General features: G+C 41.8%; 1 protein-coding gene across 1 annotated transcript in view; it reads left to right on the forward strand.

The window, feature by feature from the left end:
- Positions 1-2,337: 2,337 nt before the first annotated feature.
- Positions 2,338-17,856, forward strand: part of LOC139385079 (xylosyl- and glucuronyltransferase LARGE2s-like) — a 94,828-nt gene continuing 79,309 nt past the window's right edge. Inside the window, exon 1 of the mRNA XM_071130124.1 lies at positions 2,338-2,884. The gene's annotated coding sequence lies outside the window, so the exon portion shown is untranslated. The remainder of the gene's footprint in view (positions 2,885-17,856) is intronic.

Genomic DNA, 17,856 nt, shown 5'->3' on the forward strand with positions numbered 1-17,856 from the left:
ATTTTATTTTAAGTGTCAGAATAGTAGTGTCAGAATAATAGTAGAGAGAATGATTTATTTCAACTTTAATTTCTTTCATCAAGTTCCCAGAGGGTCAGAAGTTCACATACACTCGATTAGTATTTAGTAACATTGCCTTTAAATTGTTTAACTTGGGCCAAACGTTTCAGGTAGCCTTCCACAAGCTTCCCAAGATAAGTTGGGTGAATTTTGGCCCATTCCTTCTGACAGAGCTTGCTCCTGACAGAGCAAGCTTTTTCAGTTCTGCCCACAAATGTTCTATAGGATTGAGGTCAGGGCTTTGTGATTGCCACTCCAATATCTTGACTTTGTTGTCCTTAAGCTATTTTGCCACAGCTTTGGAAGTATGCTTGGGGTAATTGTCCGTTTGGAAGACCCATTTGCGACCAAGCTATAGCTTCCTGACTGATGAGATGTTGCTTCAATATATCCACGTCAATTTTCTTCCTCATGATGCCATCTATTTTGTGAAATGCACCAGTCCCTCCTGCAGCAAAGCACCCCCACAACATGATACTTCCACCCCCGTGCTTCACGGTTGGCATGGTATTCTTGGGCTTGCAAGCGTCCTCCTTTTTCCTCCAAACATAACGATGGTCATTGTGGCCAAACAGTTCTATTTTTGTTTCATCAATCTATTTTTGTTGTACAATTTTTGTCTCCATGTGCAGTTGCAAACCATAGTCTGGCTTTTTTTATGGTGGTTTTGGAGCAGTGGCTTCTTCCTTGCTGAGCAGTCTTTCAGGTTATGTCGATATAGGACTCGTTTTACTGTGGATATAGATACTTTTGTACCTGTTTCCTCCAGCATCTTCACAAGGGCCTTTGCTGTTGTTCTGGGATTGATTTGCACTTTTCACACCAAAGTAAGTTTATCTCTAGGAGACAGAATACGTCTCCTTCCTGAGCGGTATGACTGCTGTGTGGTTCCATTTTGTTTATACTTGCGTACTATTGTTTGTACAGATGAACGTGGTACCTTCAGGTGTTTAGAAATTGCTCCCAAGGATGAACCAGACTTGTGGAGGTCTACAATTTTTTTTTTAGGTCTTGGCTGATTTCTTTCGATTGTCCCATGATGTCAAGCAAAGAGGCACTGAGTTTGAAGGTAGGCCTTCAAATACATCCACAGGTACACCTCCAATTGACTCAAATGATGTCAATTAGCCTTTCAGAAGCTTCTAAAGCCATGGCATCATTTTCTGGAATTTTTCATGCTGTTTAAAGGCACAGTCAACTTAGTGTATGTAAACTTCTTACCCACTGGAATTGTGATATAGTGAATTATAATTGAAATAATCTGTCTGTAAACAATTGTTGTAAAAATTACTTGTGTCATGCACAAAGTAGATGTCCTAACCGACTTGCCAAAACTATAGTTTGTTAACAAGAAAAGTGTGGATTGGTTTAAAAACGAGTTTTAATGATTCCAACCTAAGTGTATGTAAACTTCTGACTTCTACATGTAAACAGGAGTAATAGTGACCAGTAGCAGGATACATAGATTGATACTAATGTTAATGGCAATCAATAAGGGGAATTATACTGGTAGTATTACATTTAATCAATAATCATTTTAGCTGCAGTTTAGGAGTGAGAAGGGGAGTGGGTGTACTGTATGTGTGTAGTGTCTGTAATGACTGTGTGAATGAGGGAGGGAGGGTGTGTGTGAGTTAGTGTGTGTATGTGTTTGCGCGTGTGAGGTAAGTGAGTGAGTGGTGTGTGTGTGTCTGAGTGGGTGAACAGGGAGTACAGGAAGTGGCTATGGGCACACATCCTGGGGTCGTGAGCTAAGGGCACTATGGGGTTGTAGTCGATGAACAGCATCCTCACATAGGTGTTCCCCTTTCTAGGTGGGAGAGGGCAGTGTGGAGTGCAATTGAGATTGTGTTGTCTGTGGATCTGTTGGGGCGGTATGCAAATTGAGAATTTGGGAACAGGAAGGATGGTAGACACCTTGAAATGTGAGGATTACCGACTGGGACAAGGAGAGGTTGAAAATGTCAGTTAAGACACCTGCCAGTGTGTGTGTGTGTATGTGTGTTGAAGCGTGTGTGTGTGTGTGTGTGTGTGTGTGTGTTGAAGCGTGTGTGTGTGTCTGAGTTAGTGAGTGTTTTGTGTGATTCCTCCTAAGTGTTAACCTGTGCCAATGTCTGTATTGCCAGGGAGAGGGAGTGCCTGTGAGTGTGTGTATTTCAGTGTGTGGGTGGTCAGCGCTCTCCTATTGGCTGAAACCCGAGGGGGTGTATTTCGGGGCTGGGCCAGGACTTGTGGGGGAGGGGCCGTGCGTTGAGTCTTTCTCTTTGCAGGGTGCTCAGTCGAGAGCGGTGTGTGTGAGTGTGCACACAACAGAGAGAGCAGACGATAGAAAGAGGGAGCTGTTCTACTCTGGTTTTTATTCATCTTATCCGTTTGTCTCCTCCTGACACCCAGGACTCCTCTGACTCTATCTAACCCAGCAGGGTGCTTTCTGTTGGTGTAACAGTAGACCAGCTCAGCCTCTCTCCTTTTGGGAACTCTGGAGCTCCCTCTCTCACCGTCTGTGTTTGCTCTCCATCGACTGGCTGATTTTTCTTAATTTGGAGTGTGTGAGAGTGTGTTTTACTCGGCAGGATTAGGCAGTCAGTATGCACTCTGGTACAAGCTGGTGCGGTGGAGGGCGTTTCACTCGTAAGTGTGTGTCGTTGCCTCTCGCTCTGTGAGCCGCACTTGAGTCTCATACACTCGTCGGATCTAACGGAACGAGCACCCACTCTTCCCAAGGATTTGGGATATTTGTATAAAGGTTTAGTCTTCCCTGAATTGTGGATACAGAGAGGGCTCCACCTTACAACTTCCCTGAGGAGTAACATCGTCTGAGCAGGTGAGAGAGGCGTACCACTGCTTTCACTGGTTATCCACATGGACTGAGGTGTGTGCTTTCGTGTGTCAGCTTTTAAATCTGTTCATGTTGTGGGTATGGCGAGTGGCGAGTTGCATAAATGGCGAGTTGCATAAACTAGAGTCTGGTTCAGAGGGAGCAGAGCTTATGTGCAGCTTTCTGCAGTAAACCATAAACCGAACTGAATATGTTGACTAGTATTTTCCGCATGGATGTTTGTCCTTGTGGTTCATGGGCAGATTCCATGTTTTGGTGCGTTTGTGTAGGTCAGTGTGCTTTTTTGGTAGTTTTCGTGTGTGTGTGTGTGTGTGTGTGTGTGTGTGTGTGTGTGTGTGTGTGTGTGTGTGAGAGAGAGATCAGGTACATGTGACTGGTCTGTGGGCTATAGCCGTGGAAAGGTTAGAGCTAAATTAACAACATTCTTCTCTGCTGAGCCACAGAATATGGAGACCTCCCCCTTGCAATATCCCCTTATACCCCCATCTGTACACCCCTCACCCTGCACCCACACCCCCTATCACATCTGCACCCTCCCCTCAGGCCCCTGCTTGCACCCCCCCATTAAGGCCCCATTCCCCCACCCACATAACCCCTATCCCACTCCTGCACCCCCCCCCCCCTCCCCCACACACACACACACAACCTTTATTGCTTCCCCATCCTAGCTCACTCCCCTACACACACACACACACCACTCTACCCCTGGGGTCTCGCTCAAACAGCTGTTACTTCCTCGACACTTTAAACACTTCGCTGGTCACAGGTTGAGGAATGGTTCCAAAAAAAATCACAACATTGACCTAAAATGAACCCTACAAATAGCAGTGTTGGGCGATTTGGAAAGCCATAGTCAGTCAATAAATAATTTAATAATACTCGTAGGAAAGGTTTTCATCTTTAGCTCACAATCTGGAGATACTATATGATTAGAAAGGTTTAAAATGTAAAACAAAACAGCACAATTAAAAGATATATGGCACATGGGAACCAAACGAGGGTGGTCTATGGTGATGGGTAGGCTGGGCTGAGAGTGGCTGAGGGGTGGGATTAAAGAGCTTATGGTTGTTAATGTATTATTGTTTTGTGACTGCTTTATGTACATGTACCATGTATGTAAAATATGTATGCTAAATGTGTATGTAATATGTATTTGTAAAATGTATGTATATGTAGCAGAAAAGCTGTCCTCTGAAAGGGGGGGTTAATAATAATAATAAACTAAAAAAATACAAGAAATCGAAGGAAAACAAAAAAATACAAACAACTCTGCTGCTTTTCTGCTCCTCTCTCCTCCCTCCACTTCTCCTCTACCCTTCCTTTCTTTCCCCCCCCCTCCCTCACTCGTCTCCTCCTCCACTTCTTCTCTCCCGTGCTCCTCTCCTCCCTTCTTTCATTCCTCATCTCCCCTGCTGCCATTTTACCATCTACCACTCTCTGGGCAACCGCTGCAACGAACTCCTGTAAAACAGTAACCAGTGTGTGTGTGTGTGTGTGTGTGTGTGTGTGTGTCAGGATATGTTTTATGCCTTAGACCTTGTATTCTCTGGACGAATGCTGTATTACTTCTCTCACTGGGTCCTTTACCTCCCCTCTCTCTCTCTCTCTCTCACTCACTCACTCACTCACTTTCACTACATTTTTCAATTCAATGTAAGGGCTTTATTGGCATGGGACACATATGTTAACGTTGCCAAAGCAAGTGAAGTGGATAATAAACAAAATTGAACCAAGCAATGCAAATGAACAGTAAATATTAGACTCGCGAATGTTCCAAAAGAATGAAGACGTTACAAATGTCATATTATGTGCAAAGTGTAATAGTTAAAGTACGAAAGGGAAAATTAATTAACGTACATATGGGTTGCATTTACAATGGTGTTTGTTCTACTCTAGTTGACCTTTTCTTGTGGCAACAGGTCACAAATCTTGCTGCTGTGATGGCACATTGTGTTATTTCACCCAATAGATATGGGAGTTTATCAAAATTGGGCTTGTTTTCAAATTCTCTGTCTTTCTGTGTAATCTGAAATATGGTCATACATTTAGCAGGAGGTTAGAAAGTGCAGGTCAGTTTCCACCTCATTTTCTGGGCAGTGTGCACATAGCCTGACTTCTCTTGAGAGCCAGGTCTGCCTACGGCGGCCTTTCTCAATAGCAAGGCTATGTTCACTGTGTCTGTAAATAGTCAAAGCTTTCCGTAAGATTGGGTCATTCACAGTGGTCAGGTATTCTGCCACTTTGTACTCTGTTTACGGCCAAATAGAATTCTAGTTTGCTCTGTTTTTGTTTGTTAATTCTTTCCAATGTGTCAAGTAATTCTATTTTTGTTTTCTCATGATTTGGTTGGGTCCAATTGTGTTGCTGTCCTGGGGCTCTCTGTGGTCTGTTTGTGTTTGTGAACAGAGCCCCAGGATGCTTAGGAGACTCTTCTCCAGGTTCATCTCTCTGTAGGTGATGGCTTTGTTATGTAAGGTTTCGGGATCAATTCCTTTTTGGTGGTTGTAGAATTGAATTGCTCTTTTCTGGATTTTGATCATTAGCGGGTATCAGTCTAATTCTGCCCTGCATGCATGATTTGGTGTTTTACGTTGTACACAGAGGATATTTTTGCAGAATTCTGCATGCAGAGTCTCAATTTGATGTTTGTCCCATTTTGTGAATTCTTGGTTGGTGAGCGGACCCCAGACCTCACAACCATTAAGGGCAATAGGTTCTATAACTGATTCAAGTATTTTTAGCCAGATCCTAATGTCAAATTGTATATTCCCTTTGATGGCATAGAAGGCCCTTCTTGCCTTGTCTTTCAGCTCGTTCACAGTGGCCTCCTCTCTCTCTCTCTCTCTCTCTCTCTCTCTCTCTCACTCTCACTCTCACTCTCACTCTCACACTCACTCACTCACTCACTCACTCACTCACTCACATTCACAAAAATTGCCCCAAAAATGTAAATGTCAAATATCAGGTTATCGGCTATGTACAGCGGTGTTATAATGTGCAAGTATAGTGCATTCGGAAAGTATTCAGACCCCTTCACTTTTTACACATTGTTACATTACTGCCTTATTCTAAAATGTATGAAATAAATAAAAATACTCAGCAATCTACGCTCAATACCCCATAATGACAAAGCGGAAAAAAAGTTTTACATTTTTGCAAACGTATAAAACAAATTAAAGATACCTTATTTACATAAGTATTCAGACCATTTGCATCCTGTTTCTATTGATCATTCTTGAGATGTTTCAACAACTTGATTGGAGTCCACTTGTGTTAAATTCAATTGATTGGACATGATTTGGGAAGGTACAAAGGTGTGCGTGTGTGTGTGTATATATATATATATATATGGTCCCACAGTTGACAGTGCATGTCAGAGCAATAGACAAGCCATGAGGTCAAAGGAATTGTCCATAGAGCTCAGAGACAGGATCTTCTCGAGGCACAGATCTGGGAAAGGGTACCAAAAAAATTCTGCAGCATTGAAAGTCCCCGAGAACACAGTGGCCTCAATCATTCTTAACTGGAAGACGTTTGGAACCACCAAGACTCTTCCTAGAGCTGGCCACCTGTCCAAACTGACCAATCAGGGGAGAAGGTCCTTGGTCAGGGAGGTGATCAGTTAGGAGGCTGCAGAATGCACAGAATAAAGCAGCAAGGATTGTTTTAAGGCGGAGATATGGTTCTTCTGTTGCAGTCATGCGCAGTGTTCTTGGTTGGTCACCAATCGACAAGATAATTGAAAAAAACATGCTTATCTTATTTTATAATATACATCATTTAAAAAGGCCAAGTTCTATTCACAATGGTATTCAGTTGGTAAGAGACAGACATTCCGTAAATACTAGGAATAGATTGTCCACCATCTATGCGAAAAAATAAATGGGCAAAAGAACATTTCGATTTAGAGCAATAAAGAAATGGAATAAATTAACTGAGCAAACTATAAACCTTTCAATATATAAGTTTAAACATTATTTAAAAACTATTTTAAATATAGTATATGGAAATGTTGTGGGGCTATAGTAGATGAAGAATCAATATTTTTTTAATATTTATTTTTATTTTTAGATTGAGTATTTGTTGGGTCATTATGCTAGTGTATTATGTATGTTTGTAACAGTGTGTTATATGTGAAAGTGTGTTTGTATTATAAATTGTATTTTAATGTTAAGGACTCTTGGAAGATTAGTCCAAATGAGGACTAAAAGAGAACCTAATCAAATCAAATCGAATCAAATCAAGAACCCAATGGTCACTCTGACAGAGCTCCTCTGTAGAGATGGGAGAAGCTTCCAGAAGGACAAACATCTCTGCAGCACTCTACCAATCAGGCCTTTTTTTACTTTACCTTTATTTAACCAGGCAAGTCAGTTAAGAACAAGTTCTTATTTACGATGACAACCTACCAGGGAACAGTGGGTTAACTGCCTTGTTCAGGGGCAGAAGAGATTTTTACCTTGTCAGCGCAGGGATTCGATCCAGCAACCTTTTGGTTACTGGCCCAACACTTCAGCCACTAGGCTACCTGCCAGCCTTTATGGTGGAGTAGCCAGACGGATGCCACTCCTCAGTAAAAGTTACATGTCAACCCACTTGGAGTTTGCCAAAAGGCACCAAAAAACAAGATTCTCTGGTCTGAAGAATCCCAGATTGAACCCTTTGGCCTGAATGTCAAGCGTCACGTCTGAAGGAAACCTGGCACCATCCCTACGGTGAAGCATGGTGGTGGCAGCATCATGCTGTGGAGATGTTTTTCAGCAGCAGTGACTGGGAGACTAGTCAGGATCGAGGCAAAGATGAACGGAGTAACATACAGAGAGATCCTTGATGAAAACCTGCTCCAGAGCGCTCAGGACCTCAGACTGGGGTGAAGATTTACCTTCCAACTGGACAACAACCCTAAGGACACAGCCAAGACAATGCAGGAGTGGCTTCAGGTCAAGTCTCTGAATGTCCTTGAGTGGCCCAGCCAGAGCCCGGACTTGAACCTGATCAAACCTCTCTGGAGAGACCTGAAAATAGCTGTGCAGCAATGCTCCCCATCCAACCTGACAGAGCTTGAGAGGATCTGCAGAGAAGAATGGGAGAAACCTCCCAAATACAAGTGTGCCAAGCTTGTAGCGTCATACCCAGGAAGACTCGAGGCTGTAATCGCTGCCAAAGGTGCTTCAACAAAGTACTGAGTAAAGGGTCTGAATGCTTCTGTAAATGTAATATTTCTGGTTTTTATTTGTAATAAATTAGCAAAAACGTATTCACCTGTTTTTGATGTTTTTGTCATTATGGGTGATTGTGTGAGGGTTTAATGAGTAGTTTTTTAAAAATGTTAATAAATTTTATTTTAAATCTGTAACTTAACAAAATCATGAAAAAGTCAAGGGGCCTGAATACTTTCCGGAGGCATTGTAGTTAAAGTACGAAAGGGAAAATAAATAAACAGATAAATTTAGGTTGTATTGTTCATGCTCCAGTGGTTTCCCTTTCCTCATGGCAATGGGCCAAAAATCTTGCTGCTGTGATTGCACCCTGCGGTATTTTCCCTAACAGATATGGGAGTTTATCCTCGTTTGATTTGTTTTCAAATTCTTTGCGGGTGTGATCTGTCGGAAATATGTGTCACTAATGTGGTCATATATTTGGCAGCAGGTTAGGAAGTATAGATCAGTTTCAACCTCATTTTGTGGGCAGTGGGCACATAGCCTGTCTTCTCTCGAGAGCCAGGTCTCCCTATGGCAGCCTCTCTGAATAGCAAGGCTATGCTCACGGAGTCTGTACATAGTCAAGGATTTTCTTAATTTCGGGTCAGTCACAGTGGTCAGGTTTTCTGCCACTGTGTGCTCTGTTTAGGGCCAGATAGTACTCCAATTTGCTCCGTTTCATTTGTTTGATTCTTTCCAGTGTATCAAATATTTATAATTTAGCTTTCTCATAATTTGGATGGGTCTTAATGTGTTTCCATTCTGGGGCTCTTTGTTGTCTGTTTTGTGAATAGAGCCCCAGAACCACCTGGCTGAGGAGACTCTTCTCAAGGTTCAGCTCTCGGTAGGTGAACGCTTTGTGGTGGAATATGTGAGGATCGCTTCCTTTTAGGTGGTTGAAGAATTGAACGGGTCTTTTCTGGATTTTGACAGTTAGCGGGTATAGTCCTAATTCCGCTCTGCGTCCATTGTTTGGGGTTTTGCATTGTACACAAAGTATATTTTTACAGAACCCTGCATGCGGAGTCTCAATTGGGTCTTTGTACCATCTTGTGAATTCTTGGTTGGTGAGTGGACCCCAGATCTCACAACCATAGAGGGCAATGTGTTTGATAACTGATTAAAGTCCCAGCGTCGTCCAGGTTTGGCCGTGTTAGGCTGTCATTGTAAATAACATTTTTATTTAACTGACTTGCCTAGTTAAATAAAGATTCACATTTAAATTCAAAGTATTTTCTCTCTCCCTCCCTCTCTCTCTGTGTGCTGATGCTTGTAATGCTTATAAAGGTTTGGCATGGATTCAGTCATTGCACTTCAGCAGTGTGTTTGGTCAGCCCAACAGCTAGCTGTGTGTCCCGGATGGATGGCGTTAACACCTGGGACACGATCAGGAGGCAGACGTTGTGGAACTTTGCAGATAGACATGTCATGAATAGAACTGTATCCACTTTTATATTATGTTCACTCTACCTATTTGTACATAATGTTTATAAACTTTGTGCAAACTCCTCTGTATGTCTTCTCTCTCTACATCGTGTTTATCACTAGCAGCACCGTATTACCAAGTCAAATTCTGAGTATGTGTAAATGTACTGATTTTGGCACGATTCCTAATTCTACACGTCAGAGAGGCGTGTTTGTTCTACATAACGTATTTCTATTCCCTGCTCCCAGTCTGCACTGATTGAATTCCAACTTCAGTCTTTTGCTTCACCGACACAACTCTGGATATCCGTGGGTTCTCCCAGTCCATTTCCCAGGTAACCTCTAGTGCCTAATGCAATATGTTAATGTGACGCTCTGATAAGAGCCACTCTTATCATACAGCATAGCTGCCACCATGGAGGAGCTTATCAGCCCATGTTAACTGGTGCAGGCTATCTGGTGAGGTGTGTGCATCCGTGTGTGTGTCTGTGTGCGTGCATGCGTGTGTTTTTTTTTTTCTCAGCCCAACCCTCTCAAAGGCCCAGCCCTCAGCAGCTGAGACGAATGTATGCATGTATGTTTGTGATTCCGATTAGACTAAGTGTCAGTGCCACAAGATATTACTTTTTATGGCAGTATTAGTTTTAAGATGAGTTAAAACTGGACCCTTCTCTTCTCGTATGAATGTGGAACAGAGATTAAACTCTGTAGAGAGATTAAACACTGTGATGTAAATGAATGTGTTTTTGCAATTTAAGGGTAATTGTGTTATTAGCACAGACATGCACATACGTGTGCACACACACACACGCGCTGCTCAGCCAGCGGTGGTCAGATGTACTCTTTGACATTGTGACCTGTTGCCATAGCGAGGGATGGTCATTAATCATACAGAGGGAGGGGGGATAGGCTTCCAGCCTCTCTAACGTTTTAGAGCGGTGGGCCAGTAACCGAATGGTCGCTGGTTCGAATCCCTGAGCAAAGAACTTAACTCCCTAATTGCTCCTGTAAGTCACTCTGGATAAGACTGTCTGCTCAATGACTAAACATTCCCCTCTGCCCTCCATGACCCATGCATGATGTATGACTTCAGAGTGACCCCTCTTTGTCCAATGGGACCCCGCAGTAAACCCTGAAGGTTCAAGCTTGTAAGTACCCTCCCCCCGGGCCTCTTATTACTGATTGATGAACTGGTGGCGTGCTCTCTGGAGTGGATGACAAAAACAATGATGATTTCATGAGTTATTGACTAACGGAGCCTGTACCTCACACTCTTTCTCATACGCCCACATTTTCTCATTAACATTCTCGCTCTCTACCTCGTACACTTTTTCTCCGTGGTTCTTTCTTTCCCTCTGCAATTTCCTCACCATATTTTCTGGCTCTCCCTTCATTTTATCCTGTTTTCTTTAGTTTCTTCGCTCTTTTGCCCAGCGGTAAATTGGCAGGGATGGCGGCAGACATTTCCGTATTAAGCCAAAATCGCTTTACTCCACCCATGGCTGATTTATGAATGACCACGCCCCACCCGCCCTCTCCTCTCTTTTCCCCATCCCTCTCTCCCCTCTAGACGCCCCCCTGTTCCTCTCACTGTAATGTTTTCTCCATTAACCCCACCTGATGGCTGTGCAAGTAATTATAAGTCTATTGACGGCCCTGTGGCCACACACAATGAGAAATAAATAACGTGTTCGCCCAAGCAGAAACACATTAGTTAGCTCTCTCCCTCCCTGCTCCCATCTCACTCACTCACTCACTCACTCACTCACTCACTCACTCACTCAAAACTCAAGGAGCTATAGGCCTTGATTTTTCCACAGAACTGCATTGTGCCTTACATCTCTCTTATTGGCTATTGTATGAGTTCTGACTCGCAGAGAGCCTTGCTCTATTATCTTCCCTTCAACAGCAAGGCTGTGCCCTTTATCCACATGCTGTGTGTGTTCCACTCCTCGTCCACTCCACTTTCACTCCACTCCCCCACCGCCATTATTATATGTACACTGCGTTCGCAAATAGAACTGGTGAATGATGTGAATAGGTTGTTGAGTCCATCTGTATTCTTCTCTGACGTATGTGGAATAGTGTATGTATGACCTATAGCCGTATCATTTTAGAGTGGGGCCATGGCCATATTATCCAGCCTTTTTTTTCCACACGGGGCATCTTCCTATAGTACATGTCAAGCTTACCGCTCTGTTGGTAAATCTAAATGGGCATGTGTATGTGACTCCTTTCCTTTCCTTCACACTTGACTCCTTTCATTCCTTCCTTCCTTTCTTCCTTCTGTACTGGTGAAAGCATTCATTTGGTTGGCGTCACACGCATCACTTTGACTCATCACTTGCTTTTATATCAGTGCAAGATAAAGTAGAGGAGAAGAAGCCACTTTATTTTGAGATGCAAACATTGGTAATATTATTATCGTTTCATAGTCATCTTTTCCAGAGGTTAGGTGTCATAGCGTCCTACATAACGTCAACCCCTGCTCCTCTGGACCTGCTGATGCTGTTAAGTTACTGAGGCAATTTCAAGTTGTTATAACTCATATTTCATTCACTTTGGAGTCATGCCACATTACTTATACTGGTATGATTTATCGCTGGTTGTTAGTCACTAAATCTCCACTGTGTGGTGTTGTGTGAGACATTAGGCAAGCCTAGGCGCCAGAATGATTTGCTGTGGTAGAGTCGAGCATGAAGACTTCTGATTGCTTGATTGATTCGAGGTCGTCGTTTGTTTGTTTACTCACTCGACTGTTTACCTCCGCAGTATGCCGAGAACGCTTGTCAGACTCGTGGCTTAGGGTGTCGGCAATAACCATTAACTAGTGTAGGTCATACTATGCTGTAACTAAGATGGTAAATCAACGTTTTTTACAACTCATTTATCGAAGGCTCCCTTTTTGATTCATGCCATGTTGTGAAAATGTCGTCCGATGCCGTTGTATGCTCAATAATTTAATTAGGAACTCTGTGTATGAAGTGCTATTACACTTCACTGTGCCTGGAGTTTAAGACCCTCTCCAAGTTATAGAGGCTCAAAGAGGGAAGGAGGCAGAGAGAGAATGGGGTTGGTAGAAGTTCAATATGAAATATTGAAGTACTTCTACTTTGTTCCCTCCCGGTACACGAAAGCATGCAGGAGGCCCGTTGAAACAACGTGTTCACATCTAAGTGTTCATCCAACATCCATGCCACATTGTGGTGTATGTGTGTGTACTTTCAAACGGAGTGGGACAAAGCAGAACACAGACACATAAAGAGATTATATAAAAAATAAAATAATAAGTTATATGATTTAACTGTTCCTCCGTACTGGTTCAGATTCTTATGGGCGCGTGTAATCACTATCAGCCAGGATATGCTCTCAATACTTTCTAATTCTGTGTGTGTGCGTGTGCGTGCGTGCGTGAGAGCGAGAGAACTGAGGTCATTTCGCTGCACTCGTTTTTCCTGTAGACATCCAAAGCAAAGAGTCTGACGAGAGAGCCTTGGTAACCATCCCTCTCTTCCACATGGATAAACAGAGAGAAATGCAGGCAAGGAGGGACGAGAGTGGGAGCCGAGTATAAAGAGAGACTGGGGAGGATGGTTGAAATAATGGCCCCCTGTCCAACATGTTCCACTCATCCTGCTCTTTTCATATTGAGTTGGGTGAAAGGTTCCAACAGACAGACCGAGAGGAGTCAGGGTGTGCATGTGTGTGTGTGTGTGAGACTTGTAGAGGTGTTGCCCCTCCTGATGCCCACCATTGTGCTCCGAAGAGATGGGCAGCACTTACTCAGTACCTATTATGCTGAACACTATAGGTGAATGTGAGTCAGGGGTCATAGAGCTGCAGAGACATGCGCGAGACTGACAATGTGGCCGATTATTCCGTTTCGTTCAGTTGATTTTAATCCATGACAACAATGTTAGCTAGTCCTTTAGAATAGGGGATAATTATGTTCTGAATAGGTAACTGGCACCTGCTTTATCCTCTCTTCCCCCTGCTCTATATAACATATGCATAGCTGTTTAAATGCTAATTAGCCACTAATAGCTCTACATGCCCCAATGCCTACATGGCTGAATAGGCTGATAGGCGCTTTACATAGAAATACCCCTGTACTGTTGTGTGAGCGATTGTGTCTGGTGCAGGTGCCCCCAATAGACCAGTACATTCTTCTCAATATGGCCCAGTACATATTTTTTGAAGGTAATTACAGTATAATGTGACACAACATAACTTTTGTTGCTGTACAAGGCACACTTACGTCCTCACAGTTGCATGGTAGAATAAACAACACTGCCACCTCTTATGCCCCAAAACTGCTATGTCGCGTTTTGAAGTGGCGTGATCTGTGTAGTACAATATAGATTGGGTTGGAGTTCCTAATGGCATGACTTTCTGTTGCTGCCCTGTGTGTCTGTAAACCCAGTGGGAAATGCTTTGTCAGCTGGCTGTGTTCCCGACCTCCCTGTACCCGTGTGTTTAAAGGAAAGGTTCACCCATTTTGGAATGTTATTGTTTTTGTTCATCTCTGAGGGATGCTCTATTGATTCCCAGCATCATGTTTTCACGTGTATCTGAGCTGTTGCCTTTCAAGCGTGCAAGAAAGTATGACGTAGCATTGCTTATAAAGCCACTCTCACTACCCCGGAGGTTAATAGGAATATGACTTTTAGATCACGAAAACCCCTGATATATGTCAGATTTCAATACTGGCCGATGTCATAACACAGAGCGTCGTCTTCTCTTGAATGAGCCATTGATCATATTTTTGCGGTTTTCCTACTTTGAGAAATGTGTAATTTTAACAGAGGGCCTAGCACATATCTTCTATTTGTCTGCCTCATCAGTCCAGGGTGCATTGCATGGTGATGTTGCATGGCTGTTGTGAATGTCAGACTCCATTCTGTGAGACATATCGATCTGCAGGTTGAACGTGGTGAGATTGGTGACTCCTCAATTGATAGTGCAGTTTGCTTAGGCAAACTACAGTTAACTAGCTACTTCACATGCTGATACTGACTTTGGTATTATTGTGTGTAACTACGTTTGCTAGCTAGCTAGCTAGCTACCTACCTAGCTAGCCAGCCAGCCAGCTCATAGAGAGAGCATTGCATTGTGGGTTTTGTAGTTGACTTGAGCCGCAACATATTTTCACATGTTGCTAACAACCTTATTATAATGACAAAATTAAACATTTGTTCACGAAAAATAGTGTTCTCTTATATTAGTGTTGTTTAACACTGTAAATGAATGAATTAATGAATTTGTGGTTCTGGATAGGTTTTTCCTTTTATCAAGAATTGTTGATCTACAGTGGTTCCTCCTTTAAAAGTTGCGTTGTACTGCGGCACACCTGGCGTGCTGCCGGAGCATTGTCATTTAATTATCAGTCATTTTTTCTGTTACTGCAAATTATTGCTAGTTTGACCACCAGAGGGCATATTTGAGAAGCATTTGATAGTATTCCATATTGGCATTACCAGAGAATTTTAAACCTTTTTTGTAATAACATAAAATATGGGATTGATTTTAAGAAATGTGGCTTATTTAATTTAATTGATATTATGCGGTTTCGATTCAAAGAAAAACAAAAACTAAACCCTCAGGGTTTCCGTTAAGATGGAATGGAAAATATGGCGCTGTACAATGTGACGGTCGGGAGTAGGCTACAGGATTGGAGGATTCTAAATTGTTTGCCTTCATTAGACAACTTTGTTCCAATAATTCCGTAAATCAGTGATATTTATTACCATAGTAATTCGTTATCGATCCAACTAAATCAACATCTGCATTTTGAAAGAGTATTTTTTTAACCATTATTTTATGAACAAAATGTGTTTATTTGTTTATTAGAATGTCTGTACTACAGAATGCGGGGCACGTGGGAGACCGGGGTTCAAATCCCCATTGAGGAGGAAGGAGTAGGCTGTTCTTGTAAATAATAATTTGTTCTTAACTGATTACATATGTGCTATTTCATAGTTGTGATGTCTTCACTATTATTCTACAAGGTAGAAAAATATTAAACATTTAGAATAATCCTGGAATGAGTACAGTAGGTGTGTCCAAACTTTTGACTGGTACTTGCTGGAATGTAAAATATGGTGCTGTGCAACATGACGGTTGGATGTATAGTACTGGGCTATTTAGCTAAATAATCCCCGCAGGGCACGAGGAAGAAGTATGCTGTCCTTGTAAATAAGAATTTGTTCTTAACTGAGTTGCCTAGTTAAATAAAGGTTACACTAAGAGCATAACATTTCTGCACCCTAATTTTCTAATTCTTGTCTAACCAAAAAATCTCATTGATTTATCAAGACCAGTCCCCATGCTTGTCTCAGAGCAGTGCTAAACAGTGAAACACTAAAATAATTGTAAGCTTTTTCTTCTAAGTTTTATATGCTCTTTAAATAAATTAAACCTACACCATTAACAGCACATTACTCAACAATAGTGAGACTCATTTTGCCTATGATAGGCCTACAGTATATCGAAACAATTTTTTTTCAATGACGTGACTCTCTGCCAATAATTGCATTTAGAGGATTGGAGGACTCTAAATGAATATCTAAGGGGCATTTTCCAGTAGGATCTGTAAGAATATCTAAGTGGCTTTTATATAATTCTAAATTAATTAATAATAATAATAATCGCTTGTTTAAAAAGTAACAATATTTTGGTTCATTTAACCTAGAATGAGCGAGAAAAGGGCAATTCTTGAACACGGTGTGAGACATTCTCACTCATTTGTAAGTAAAGCCAGTTTGTTATTTAGAATTGTTTATTTCTCGAGAAACCTAACTTGATTATTTAGCAGACATCACTTGCTTATATTCATGAAGATGATGAGCGATCGGCAAAGGCAATCTGTAATCTGCTGGCATCACGGCACGACACAGTCAGAAGACAGTTGAAGAAACTTGCGTGGACTTATGGATCGCTCGGTAAGAAATGTTCTATATATAAAGTTGAAGTCGGAAGTTTACATACATTTAGGTTGGAGTCATTAAAACTCGTTTTTCAACCACTCCACAAATGTCTTGTTAATAAACTATAGTTTTGGCAAGTCGGTTAGGACATCTACTTTGTGGATGAGACAAGTAATTTTTCCAACAATTTTTTTACAGACAGATTATTTATCTTATAATTCACTGTATCACAATTCCAGTGGGTCAGAAGTTTACATACACTAAGTTGACTGTGCCTTTTAACAGCTTGGAAAATTCCAGAAAATGATGTCATGGCTTTTGAAGCTTCTGATAGGCTAATTGACATCATTTGAGTCAATTGGAGGTGTACCTGTGGATGTATTTCAAGGCCTACCTTCAAAGTGGATCTTTGCTAGACATCATGGGAAAATCTAAAGAAAAAATCCAAACCTGCCATAAAAAAAGGCAGACTACAGTTTGCAACTGCACATGGGGACAAAGATTGTACTTTTTGGAGAAATGTCCTCTGGTCTGATGAAACAAAAATAGAACTGTTTGGCCATAATGACCATCATTATGTTTGGAGGAAAAAGGCGGAGGCTTGCAAGCCGAAGAACACCATCATGACCGTGAAGCACGGGGTGGCAGCATCATATTTTGGGGGTGCGTTGATGCAGAAGGGACTGGTGCACTTCACAAAATAGATGTCATCATGAGGGAGGGAAATTATGTGGATATATTGAAGCAACATCTCAAGACATCAGTCAGGAAGTTAAAGCTTGGTCACAAATGGGTCTTCCAAATGTCAATGACCCTAAGCATACTTCCAAAGTTGTGGCAAAATGGCTTAAGGACAACAAAGTCAAGGTATTGGAGTGGCCATTACAAAGCCCCGACCTCAATCCCATAGAAAATGTGTGTGCAGAACTGAAAAAGTGTGTGCGAGCAAAGAGGCCTATAAACCTGACTCAGTTACACCAGCTCTGTCATGAGGAATGGGCCAAAATTCACCCAACTTATTGTGGGAAGCTTATGGAAGGCTACCCAAAACGTTTGACCCAAGTTAAACATATTAAAGGCAATGTGTATATATACATACATACATACATACATACATACATACATACATACATACATACATACATACATACATACATACACACATACATACATACAGTTGAAGTCGGAAGTTTACATACACTTTAGCCAAACACATTTTAACTCAGTTTTTCACAATTCACAATTCCTGACAATTAATCCCAGTAAAAATTCCTTCTTTTAGGTCAGTTAGGATCCACTTCATTTTAAGAATGTGAAATGTCAGAATAATAGTAGAGAGAATGATTTAGTTAGGCTTTTATTTCTTTCATGACATTCCCAGTGGGTCAGAAATGTATATACACTC

This window comes from Oncorhynchus clarkii, chromosome 26 (genome assembly GCF_045791955.1).
Source record: "Oncorhynchus clarkii lewisi isolate Uvic-CL-2024 chromosome 26, UVic_Ocla_1.0, whole genome shotgun sequence".
NCBI classification, from domain to species: domain Eukaryota; kingdom Metazoa; phylum Chordata; class Actinopteri; order Salmoniformes; family Salmonidae; genus Oncorhynchus; species Oncorhynchus clarkii.